The sequence below is a fragment of the Lonchura striata genome, chromosome 4 (genome assembly GCF_046129695.1).
Source record: "Lonchura striata isolate bLonStr1 chromosome 4, bLonStr1.mat, whole genome shotgun sequence".
In the NCBI taxonomy this organism is placed as follows: Eukaryota; Metazoa; Chordata; class Aves; order Passeriformes; family Estrildidae; genus Lonchura; species Lonchura striata.
Window position 1 is genome coordinate 50,493,187 of NC_134606.1, and position 12,792 is coordinate 50,505,978.

General features: G+C 38.0%; 1 long non-coding RNA gene across 1 annotated transcript in view; it reads right to left on the bottom strand.

Annotated features, from left to right (window-relative positions):
* Positions 1 to 1,037: 1,037 nt before the first annotated feature.
* The window catches only part of LOC110481587 (uncharacterized), a 41,609-nt gene continuing 29,854 nt past the window's right edge, over positions 1,038 to 12,792 (bottom strand). The window contains exons 2-3 of the long non-coding RNA XR_002467274.1: positions 12,007 to 12,103; positions 1,038 to 1,047 (exon numbers count right to left, since the gene is read on the bottom strand). This is a non-coding gene — a long non-coding RNA (uncharacterized LOC110481587). The remainder of the gene's footprint in view (positions 1,048 to 12,006; positions 12,104 to 12,792) is intronic.

Sequence of the window (12,792 nt, forward strand, 5' to 3'; positions counted from 1 at the left end):
AAGATACTGGTAAAGCATTTCATTAGATTCTTGCCTTGTAAAGGCAAATATACTGAATTTTTAGCCAAGAACCTTCTTGCTCTGCTTTCTCTTATTTTATCTAAGGTAGACAGCCTGAAAGCATGCTAAGTAAATAAAATAGAGGAAGTTGTTTTTAGATATGGTAATTACTTATCTGCTAGAGAAGATCAACTTAGAAGTCACTAGACAGTAGAAATAAATTCTTGTTTGGTTCAGATTTAGCACTTCAAATCTGATTCTTCCACCTGAATTCATATAGGATACAATTTTGGACTTGAACTAACTGCTTTTACATCCCCAAGTCCTTCAGCTTATGTTTCACTGAATAGTTCTTACTGTTAACAATATTATATAACAATATCTCATGTTAACAATAATACTAATAGCCATCCTTTTCATTGACAGTATTGAAGTTGTATTTTCATGTCAAATTATCTTATTTCATTGAATTTAGATTTAAAATTAATTATACAACATGGGTCTTAATATTTCATTGTTTCTACAGGTTTTATTTTTATAGATATTTGGACTTAGTATACTGAGTTAAATCAAATACAAACTGCTATGGGTCCAGGGAATCTATGAAGTTGAATCTATTTAAACCACTCAAATATCTGGCCTTTAGCTCTGCATTTTAACTTCACTGACTTCACTAATGTACATGAGTGGAGAAACGCACGGATACACACAGACACAGACACAAACACAAGGTTGATGGGCTTCAACAGAATAATTCTCAACAATTACAGACATGTAGCTGTGGCTCTGAATCCAGCCCTTCCCCGCTTCTATTTGAAATCTCAGGATTTTCTATCTTTGGTATAATCTACCATATTAGCAACAACAAAGCTTGACAAAGAGCCCAACAAAATAAACAAACAAATAGTAAATTAAAAAAAAACCACACAAAGAACCAGCATTACATGAATCCCAAAATAACAATTAATTTTAACATACTCAGTGTTTCTTTCGGCAGTCATATCTGTTAGCATTTAGGGATGAAGAATTTAAATTTCAACCGATGACCTGAAACGCAAGGAAACCAAGCGATTATTTGAACTTGAAGTACAGCAACAGGACATGGTTGTTTTGATGCCTTACATTTCAGCTTTTATATTTTTCAGATTCTGTGCTGCTTTAGTGTGTAGTTCTGAGCTTCATTTAGAGGATAGTAAGTTCTCTTCACAAAGTAGGCAGACAAAACAATTCCTTCTCTAGCTGGTGACCAGGGACAAATGATCCAAATTTCAAGCCCAAGAGCATAAACAATGGTGGAGAAAAACAGAAGAGAGAAAAACAAGAAGGACGGGACTTCACAGGCTAAATCTGTAATTGGACAATTACCTCCAATATGCCAATGGACCAGAACTTATAAAAGAGAGAGACGTCCTGACTGGTTGTCCATTTTGTGACCATTTTGGGTTCATCTTGGGTGTAGCCCTGGCTGTGCTCTTGTGCTGCCCAAGGTGTATCCATTGAGGCTTTCTAATAAACACCTACTTTATTATTTAATTCTGTTTAGCCTATGTTCTAGGTCAGCCTTCACAAGGCATTAGTTCTAAATAGTCATCAGAGTGACTTATTACAAAGTGACCTGCAAGGTACAAATATCCTTAATATATTACAAGAGACAGAGCTATGAGAGAACACTTACCTTGGTGTCACAGATACCTCCCTAGACCACCCTCAACTGCTCTTCTAAACAAACCCCCAGACTTAAAATGGAGCAGTGTTAGGCAGCATCCCCCTCCATCTGGGTGCAAAGTCTATTTTCATGCTGTAGTTAATCCTCTTTACTCACACATGCATCATTTGTCCTCTGAGCTATGTGGTATACCTGGCCTTGCTAACATCAGAACAAGCCTCTAAGTGCAAGCCTACAATTCAGGTAGTATCACTCCTTGATTCCAAAAGCAGTTCCAACGATTAAAGGCAAAGCATTGTCTTCCTGGGGCCCAAGAGGCAAGACCAATTCATTTTACTTTTGATGTCTGAAACCAGAACTGACACAAGGGATCTGATACAATTCATATGTTGAATTATGACTATGTCATACTACTCTGAGTGCCATGGTAATATCCACACATAGGTGGGGTGTCTGGAGAAATACACCTGCAGCGTGCTATGACTATGAAAATTAGTTTGCAGGTTTAGTCATATGGGGAATCTTACCATGATTCTTTATGGTCCCATCAAATAGAGAAAGCAGGATTATGTTACTATTGTGTCTGTATAGCTAGTTTTATACCAGCTTTATTAATACCTGGTAGCATGTCTTTCATTTTTTTTGCCTGCTGTTACCTAATAATACTAGTTTCTATAATCATAAATTCAGAACAACAAACCACTTCTAAATTTTGATAAGTTAAATGCAGAAAAACAGGTACAAAACCTGACACTCATTTTTTCCCCAATAGTTTGTTGCCAAGGTTTTCAGAAAACCCAGCTAAAAGAATGCACTTTGATTTGCAATTCCAGACCAGACTCGATCATGTAAGTTTAAAAATGGAGTCTATTATATTACTGTGTGTACAAAATATGCAATCCCTTGGTAGTTTTCCAGCACAGAGACCTCAATGCCACTTCTCGGAAGCCAGCTGTGTGCATGTTTCAGAGCCCAGGAGACAGCTGTGAACACGGATCCACAGTCACCTATGAAGTCACCCACTGGGCTTTATCCCAAAACAAAACATCCTGAAGCATCCTACCAGGGAGCATCATCACCAATGTGTAGGCAGCACTTGCCTGACTGCCTGTTACCATTGCTAGTATTTTGTTTTTCTTTTCATTTGGGAGAATTCTTGGAGCAGTTCTGGTGGTACGGGATGAGGTGCAGGAGTGAGACCATCCCCCTGGAGTCATCCCTGCTGCTTCCTGAACAGACACCTGAAGGCAACATCATTTGGCTATTTCTGACCTACAATAGATTGCTACTTGCAAACCTTTTTATGCTGTTATTCATCTCCTGAGCCATCTGGCCCCTGTTGCAGGATACCTGCAGATGGATTAATAAACCAATCTAATAGAGCTGTACATATTAAATATACAGCAGAAACAGCTGTTGTGTGTTTGTTGTGAGCTTTCTATTTTTCCCTAATGTTTCAGCCATTGTAATTTAAAGTTCTAAGCCAGTTTCTTCAAGGAAAGGAACCCAAAAACCAAAATAAATTTATCTCTCATAAAAGAAGCCTGTCATTGAAGAGCACGTTATAATCAGCATAAATATAATTCTCTCTTTGGAGTAGAAACTTTTGCTTCAGCCTTTGAATAACACTGTCAGTTCATTGTCTTAAAACATACCCTCCCGACAGCTCTCACATTAATTGAACCAGATTGCCCACAGTGTGTTTGTTTGTTTGTTTACTCTTAACTAAGAATGACTTTCAGAAAATTTTGCTTGCTTGCCCATATAAGTGGGGTCAGGGGGAAACCAAACCTATCTTAAAAGACTTCAAATTGTAGATTATTAATTTTAATGATCCAACTAGTGCTCTTTGGGATAATGCTTATGAATTTCCCAAAGTGGGCCTATATATGCTGTTACATAAAACAACAGACAAGAAATATGTCTGTACATAAATAATGAGGATAATTTAAAAAAATAATATCCTTAGGGTGTTTCTGAAAAATACCTGAGGAAAAAAAAGGAAAAGGAAAAAACAGCACACCACATAACTCCCCCAAACCAGGGATTTTTCAGCTTGATTAAATGGTGCTTCAACTTTCCTCACCTGGTAGCTGCTGATCTAATTATGCCAGCATTCAAAACACAATTTAAAGATTAAGAGAAAAGTGCAGATGTCAGATCAAAAAAAAAAAAAAAAAAAAAAAAAAAGAAGAGAATTGCTAACACCACCAATTAAAGGCTGCAGAACTGAAACTTGCAGTAACTCAGAGTGATGGGGTGGAAAATAAAAACTATCTGTAGCAAAAAAACCCAAAAAAACCCAAACTAACAGACCTCATCCCTGCCCCCAAACAAAAGCTAAAATGATGCCTGAGGCAGGGAGTAAGAATTTGAAGGTATTTAAATTAAAAAAAAATTATGCCCCCTCTCTTTATAAGCTCAGCTGCACTTCTTAAGGATCATAGGACATGAGCTTGCAGTTTTAAAATCTTGCAGAAGTGTTTCTCCTGGGCCTATACAAAAATCCTAGGAAAAAAAAACCTGAACTACTCAGATTGGACAACTTTACTTTTGACTAAAGATCATCAGGAACTTGTAGATGAGTTGTGGAGTAAATAGCAATAATTCTACATATCCAAGCAGAACCGTTATCAAAGCCATTAGTGTTCAAGCTTTGAACACTCCCTACAAATTTTCAAGGTGAAACACAACAGCTGTCTCCAGCGCCCCAAGTACATCAAAGATCTCCTTTTTGTTCCCTACATCTGTCTTCTGAATTACTTTTCCTCTTTTTAAGTACCTTTAAGTTAAAATAATCAGAACTCTACCCTGTGATGATCAGAAGCATCATACAGAGATTACATAGGCTCAGTACAATCCCCTTTGACTTCAGATGCTGCAGTGCAAAATGGGAGGCCATGTTACTTGCCCACCACTCCATGTTCCTCTGAAAACATGTCAGCCCAATTAGTAGTTTTCTGAAAACCTTTTTTATTCCTTTTTCTTCCCTGTGCATGAACTGGTTTTCCTCAGAAGGATGTGCTCAATGTGATTCCCATTACTCAAGCATATTTCACCTTCTCTGTTTAGTGAGTCCAAATTGCGACAAGCCATCCTCATAACTGGTCAGATTTATGCTGACCCAAGCCTCATCTCCATCTGTTTCAGTGACTGCACTTAAGAGGGTCAAGTTAGATGAGAGCCATTTTCCCAGAGGTGGAAAACCAAGTCTTTACACACTAAATCTATGGTTATCCTTGTCCCAGTGCAGTGGACAAAAGGATACAAGCCAGAGAACAGTAAAAATTCTTCACTAGAGATACATAGGAGGCTATTTGGCAGGTAAATTGCACTTTTGTCACCTGTCAGTAATATACATGGCCATCTAGTGAAATGAGCTTACATTTTTCTCAAAGGAGAAAAGCATTTCAAACTCACTTCTTAAGTACAAGGATGAAGCAAAAATGTAAAACCTATAGCATAATTTGTAGGTATATTAAAAAAGACATGAGTGACATAAAAGACTGCCTCTCTTCTCTGAGACAGGTACAAGGATGCACCATTAACTGAACCATAAAGTTGCTGCAAAATTTATTTTTCTCAGTCTAAACCATTGTAGAATAGTCTACCCAGTTCTGGGGGAAAAAAGGTAGAGAAGCAGCCAAGGATGGATGCTGACAGGAGAATACACTCCACTTCATGCAGATGTGCCTCCTAACTGCATGAAGGAAACCCTTAAGTTCTCCTTGGTAATGAAATATGGATTTGTTTTTTCCTAGTCAGAGTAGAAAAGCATCATTGCCTCTAATTTGTAGGGTGAAGTTGTGGGGCTGCATTAGGCAAGGTGATTTGTCCAGGCTCATCAACAAACCACAGGCTGAACCTCAGGGCAGAGGAGGTTCTTCCTTCCCAGGCTATTGCACACAGGCTCCTCCATCACAGCTGCCCCAGTCAACAAGTGTTCTCCAGGAAGAAAAAAATAAGAGGCCAAAAGGACACCGTACAAAGAAATCAATCCCTTTTCAGCTCTCATAGTTAGGTTTCAAGTTCTTTTTTTCCATGCAAGTATGACTTACGTGCACTGGACCTCATTAACGGCCATTGCGTTAAGTCAATTTGTTATCCAAATAATGCTTAAGTATTTTAAAAATGAAAATATATCCTGCTACTTCAGTGCAACTTCAGAAAACAGCCTGAAGTGACTCCCCAGCACTGCTGCTAGAGAAGGTACAATTACCTAATTACCTTTCTGTTCTTAGTGATGCAGGGAATATGAGAAGACAGATCGTTTGTAGTGTTTCCAAGGTTGTGCCAGTAAATTAGAAGTAGTCTGTGCCAGGATTGGGCACACTGAACAAGTGTCTCCTTAATGTGGCATATTACAGTATAAGTAACCTTTGATTAAAGTGGATACAATTATTAGTCCCTGGCTCAAGTTTCCTTTCTCCTGGGCGTTGCATATTATACATCGCTGTGAAATGTTTCAAGGAAGATAAGCAGCCTAATTAAGCAAGTGAAATATAATTTCCATTTCTTTTAAAATATATCCTGCTATTAATTCAGTCACTGATTCAAATTTTCTAAAAATTGTAGATGTTTGCCAAAACAGTAATTTCCTGTTGTTGTCATTTAACTACTTCAAAGCACTTCAACATGGAAGGCAAAGATGCATCTCTCTAGTCAGGAAATCACTGAGAAACTTCAAGATATCAACTTCCCTATCATACTCTTCCAAGCTGAAGGAAATCTTGGAATGTAAGGATTTGGCTTAGTTTGAAGGTTATGAACTAATTTTTTTTTTCTTTTTTGGGCTCCTGAAACAGCTTAAAAAGTCCTTTAACACCCTTGAACATCGTGGCCAAAGCCAGTGTTACAGTAACCTAGAGACACCAGAGTGCAGTTTTTGAACTTCTTGCCAGAAGCAAATATCAGTTTTGAAATGTGGATTGTTACTAAGGGACTGGTTCCTACAGAACCATATGTTACACAGCACTTGCATTTCTGCTGTTAACTTAAGGTTTCTCCCCCCTTTTTCTCCAGGAAAGGTTGAGCACTACAGAGCAAAGCCCTTTCACATGCTCACAATTTCAGCCTGGGATTCTTACCTCAGGTCTGTGTAAAGAGCAGTCTGAATCTGACAAAACTCTCTGGAGAAAAGTTACTGCCTCTGACCCTGAAACCTGACCTTCACGAGATTTGTGTCATGTGAAGTCCAAGCAACAAAAACCAGCATAGCATATTCTGAATAATTTTTAAACTTAACAGCTCATCTGTACTAATTTTCATTGCTCTCCTTCACAACATTAGAATGTAAGCAGGCAGTGCAACCTTACCCTGCCTTTGATGCCAAATTTCTTTCCTATGAGTAAAATTTTCAAAAAAACACTTTATTGTGTTTTTACCACCCCTGTAGCACAGTTGTCTCCAATGGGCATGATTATAGCAAAATCAAATTCTTTATCCTCACTCCTTTGTTTAATGTTAGTGATGTATTTGTCATAGTTATAATAATAGTGATCAGAAAAAATCCATTAATATTTAAAATTGATTTTAAAAGGCACTTCCAGGTTCAAACACCCCTGAAAATTTAAGGTAACAGGGAATTGCATTGGATTTAGGCATTTTTTCTTGTGCATAGCACTAAAGTTATTATTCCTCAATAGCAGTGCCATGCAGTTCCAAACCTAAACAAAGATATCATTAGATCATTTAGACACTGATTCCCTTTTTTTAACACTTCCAGATACATGGCTGAAAAGTACATTAAGTATGAGCAGTACATGTTCTTTATCACTGAGCAAATAGAGGCCAATACATGGGCCTAAGCTCACTTAGACCTGTGTTCAAAGTGTTACATAGCTCTTTTATGCCATAATCCATCAGCATTATCTTCCTTCGAAAGCAGCATTTTTTGCTTCAAGTTCCATAATATTCTTGTGCTAAAAGTCACTTGCAGTTAGCATTGCAGCTAAAGAGGTACCTGCCTATTTCTTAGTGTGTTTTATGACAGGAAAGACAACCTATTACAGAAAAAGTAAATCCTGAAATACATACAGTAAGCTTATTTTTGTGTCTTATCTGATATGTTATCAATGAGCATCTCAGAAGACGTTTTTTTCTCCCTCATCAGTCATCTTGAAAACAAAACCCAGCGAGGACAGATGGTTGTGTTTGTGTGTCTGCATTTTTGTTAGAGGAAAGAGTGTGGGGGTTAATGGATAGCAAAGGAGTGGAAAGGGAAAGGACATGGCTTGTCTCCTGGTCTTTGATTCGAGCCTTGTTCATCCAATGGATCAGTGGCCCCCAGCGAGAAGCCGCAGGCAGCACTGCCTGGCAGCACGCGTTGGCTCAGCGGGGCTGCTTGGCTGCTCGCCTTTGTCTGCTCACCCACCCCATGGGCTGAGCACCTACTGTCACTCACTGCCCTTCCTCTCATTTAAACAAGTGTTTTTATGATAGATACAAGCATAATTATAAATAAATATTCTCTCACACAGGCACAGTCACAGAGGGAAGGAAAGCGTTCAGCAGGACTGAACTCATCCTTGATGGAAGTCTGCTATGTCAAAGCATTAGTGCCATAGGCACACTCAGGTAAAAGGGGCCTATCCATCTTTGGCAAGTTCATTCAGAACAGAAAAATCCCATAGTCTGAAATGGGATTCTTCTGTAACCCTTCTACAAGTTATCATTGTCTGCTCAGCCACAGGGGCAAGGAGAAACAAAACAGTATTTGGGATGATCTGGAGAATATAACTCCACAATCTGTTTGCAATTTGAGAGAGAATTACTAAACCAACCAGAAGCAGTTGCTTTTCAAAGCCACATACACTGTGGATTCAGGAAAGTCACAGAAATTATACATTCAAAACACAACTTGTCCCAGAGCCACTCTGGGTGCTTGGTACAGCTTTAGAGCTGGTGAGGTATAGGCTTGCAAGCAGAAACTCTGTGTTTTCTTAGTCTTGGTCAACACAAAGTAAAGTTCAAGAGAAGGGGAAAACCTGTACTTGAGAAAAGGTTAAAAGAAATAGTGCTTCCTATTTGAAAGTTCCTTAGACCCACCTAATAAACAGGAAGTTTGGCATTCACAGCCAACAGTCACAGTAAGGGACTACAAAACATACACAGTCTTAACGTATCAGACTTGGGAGCAGGTTTAACTGATTTAGGAATCAGTACAACAGATCTTATTGCTGGACATAGGAAAATGTTCAAAGAATTTGGATTCAGGGTGGCTCTTCATAGACAGTGAATACCAACAACTTATTAATTTGGTTTGTGCCTATTTAGATTCCAGAAACTAAATTGTCACATGGCAGCCTTTGTGGGTTATGATTTCTGCCTCTGGCTAGCAAGGGACTCTTATCTGATGGATAATAACAGGTTTTTATTTCCTTGATCATCACTCAGCTGAATTAGAACCATACAATATATCCTTAGCAACACAATTATTTCAAGCACATCAAGCTTTTCTCCTGCTTATGGCAGGTTGTAAAATTGTGATCTTTATCTAAAATCAATATATAATAACATTACATACATATAGCCCCCACAAAGTATTTTTAAAAAATGCCCTTAAACCTTCCTGTAGACACTGCACTGCCCATACTTTTTCATACAGAACAGACAAAACACCCTACAACAAGTGATGGCTTCAAACTAAAAGAGAGTAGATTTAAATTAGCTATTTGGAAGAAATTATTTACTGTAAGTGCAGTGAGACACTGGAAGAGGTTTTCCAGAGTCATTGTGGATTTCCCATCCCTGGAAGTGCTCAAGGCCAGGTTGGGCTTGGATGAGCTTTGAGTAACCTGGTCTAGTAAAAGGTGTCTCTGCCTGTGGCAGGGGGGTTGAAACCAGACAGTCTTTAATATTTCTTCCAACTCAATTTGGTCTATGATTCTGTGCTTCTAACAGATGTTTAGACATGTTTCTTTATACTTTGCTCTTCCAGTTAACCATTAAGAATATAATTTTTAAAAAGAAATCCAGATTTCCTCTCTGCTTTGTACAGCATCAGACTGACAAATGCTCAGGGGACTAAAAATTGTACAGCACTTAATGGCTCACATAGAAAGCCTGAAGATTGAGGTGGTAATCAAAGAGCCTCTTCTCTAATATTAAACATACAAGGCTTGTGTCCTTCACTTCCTCCCATAAAACATGCTGATGGATTTTACTTGTGAACTGTCTCTGCTTTGCAGAGGCGAGAAGGCAAGGAGAAGCTCAATGGAGGCTCTTTTCTTCTGTTCAGTGTTGCTGTCACTGTGCAGCCACTGCAAACAAATCACTTAAAAACTCATTCAGAAAATTACAGTTGCTGAGGGACAGAATGGGTCAGGTGAGAGGTGATAGGAAACAGCTAAAAGTTTCTCTCTTGCTCAAAATCTATTTGAAGGTCTGTAAACAGATTTTTAAAAGTTAGAATACTTTGGTCATCAAGAGGACTACTTGCCATATTTGAAAATAAAATTATTCAAAGAAAAAAATCATCAAATGAAAGTGAAAAGGGTAAAAGGAAAAGGTTAAAATATCTTCCTAATCAAATGATACCGCAATACGCCTCTCAGCAAGGTTGTTTCTTTTTTTTTTCTTTTTTTTTTCTTTTTCTTTTTTAAACTTGTATCTTTTGAAAACAGTGCACAGTTTTACTCAACCATGTATCAACACTGAAAATCATAAGAGTATCCCTTGATTATTTCATGAGAAAATAAATTGGACAAATAATATGCCAGATTGTAGAATAGGTTTATAGGTTAAATCTATTTGGGTCCTTACAGACCTTTGAGTTGTACAATATATTGGATGAAATGCAGCCTATGACCTGAGGGGAGTTGCTTACTACTGGTTACATATTGCAAAAGTAGATCAACTGTGGGCTGACTTATTTTCTATTTTGTTTTTTTTTTTTCATAACTATTAGGAAAGCATACAATCTGACCTTTAAAGTAATTTTTTTCTCTAAAACTTGAAAAGTAATTTTAGTTTAAAAAATAAGAAAAAAAAGGAAAACTAATTTTAAAATCTCAAAAACTGCTTTGAAAAGGTACTGTAGTCCTTCAGCCAGCTATATTATACCCAAGACAAAGGCATTTGGCATACCTATATTGATTTACCATACTGATATTGATTTTGCATCTAGAAAAATATAATAACATGTTTCAAGCAGATAAACTCTATGTAGAAAAAGGATTAAATAATAGCACAATATCCAGTATTCTGGCTATACGTATACTTTGATTTCAAAATCAGTAATAAGAATTTACAAGTTAAAAAACACTAAGAAATTAATTAAGAACTTACAAACAGTGCAGTCTCTACTGCAGTGGATATTGAGGGACTGCTAGAGAACTCAGCACTTAGTGATGTTACTTTACTAGCAGTGCAATATTTAGTACAAAGGACCCTAAATAACCAATATTTAGTACAAAGGACCCTCATTCTCCTTTCCCTTCCTTAATATTTTTTCCTCCTTATTGCCAAGATACAATACACAAACAGGCAATCATCCAAATGGCAGTGGCTGTAAAAAGGAAATACACACATATTTATAATTGTTAATTAGCTCCATAACTAGAACCCTTCTGTATACTTGCAAAGCTACCCTGGGGCATCATGAGTCCCCTAAAGCCATGCAGGAGGAAGGAGGTGTTTGAGGCAGGGTTCACTGCTGGGGAATTCTCCATCTGGTTCATGTTGTCACATTTTGTGTAGTTGTGTACAGCTACGGATCTGCTTCTGAGGAAGCAGAGACATCGCACTGGGGAGGCAGAGGAGCAGATCAAAAACACAATGGGTTCATCCAGAGATTCAAAGTTTTGATGAAACCAGAGTACAAATGACCCAGCCTGTGATTTAGATGCATGTTCAAAATGTTTTCTCCTTACAAATGGAGTATTCCATAAAACCCTGCCTGCTGTTCATTAAGTCAGATGCTGATGAGGAAAGGAGCAGTCCCTACAGCAGAGCTTTGCTCCTGCTGAGAGATTCACACAGCCTGAGGATGGGATGTTGCCACTCTCCAGGTGCACCAGCACATGTCCAGGGCAGAGTAATCCTAAATCCAGTCCTTGCAAAGTGTCAGGAGAACCTTTTCTATATGCTAAAATTTTATCAGTCAAAAGAAAGGACTGTCCAATAGGTAGTTTGTTCTTTGATCTTTTTGATTACTGCTTACAAGATCATAAAACTTAGGCATCATCAGAAATATGCATTTACATTTTTACATTACATTTTACATAGGCATCAGTAAGGTCCCCTCTGGGTCACCTCTTCAGGCTGAAGAGATCCCTCAGCCTGTACTCATAAGAAAAATGCTCCAGCCCCTTCATCATCTTTGTCACCCTCCACTGTACCTGCTCGAGGAGCTCCATGTCTCTCCTGTTCTGGGGAGCCCAGAGCCAGACACAGATGTGCCTCATCAGGACTGAGTAGAGGGGGAGGATCACATCCCTACAATAAACATAATAGAAAAGTCTAGTGTAAATTATAGGCCACAAGCCCGAGTTCTGAATTTAAAATTTTGCAGAGAAATGAAGCTTAGAGTCCCTCTGTAGCCACAGTGCCAATGCCAGCTGTTGAGTTTTCACAGAATACATAAACCAGGGAACATGTGTGGTTCATGTAATGGACCTGCCATTTTTATTAGGCCACAATTTCTTTTTCCTTGCAGATCATTCAATCTTTTTGAAAAAAAAAACAAAAACAAAAACACACACACACAAAAAAAAAAAAAAAACAACAACAAACGAGGGACTGGCCACTGGCCTACTTGGTTTTAATATTTCTTCTTTTTTAAACAAAATATATGTTGAATAATTAAAAAGTAACCAGATGCATTATAAGATTAGCACAGTTAACCTTGGAAAAAAAATTGTGGTCTACAGCCACCCAAACTTGCTATACTCATCAGCCTCAGATTACAGTTTTGCATAGTAATTCTACTGTAAATACTTAAATAATGCAAGGAAGTTTCATGAGTAAGACTGCTGATGTATTGCAGTAACAGACTCCCTGCTGTCTCTGTCAGCCAGGCAATCTTGATTACTATTCATCAAAAAGTTTCCATGGAAATAAAAGATGATGATTCCAGTACTGCATGAGAAATTTTTAATTTCCAATATTTAGTCATATTAACAGTG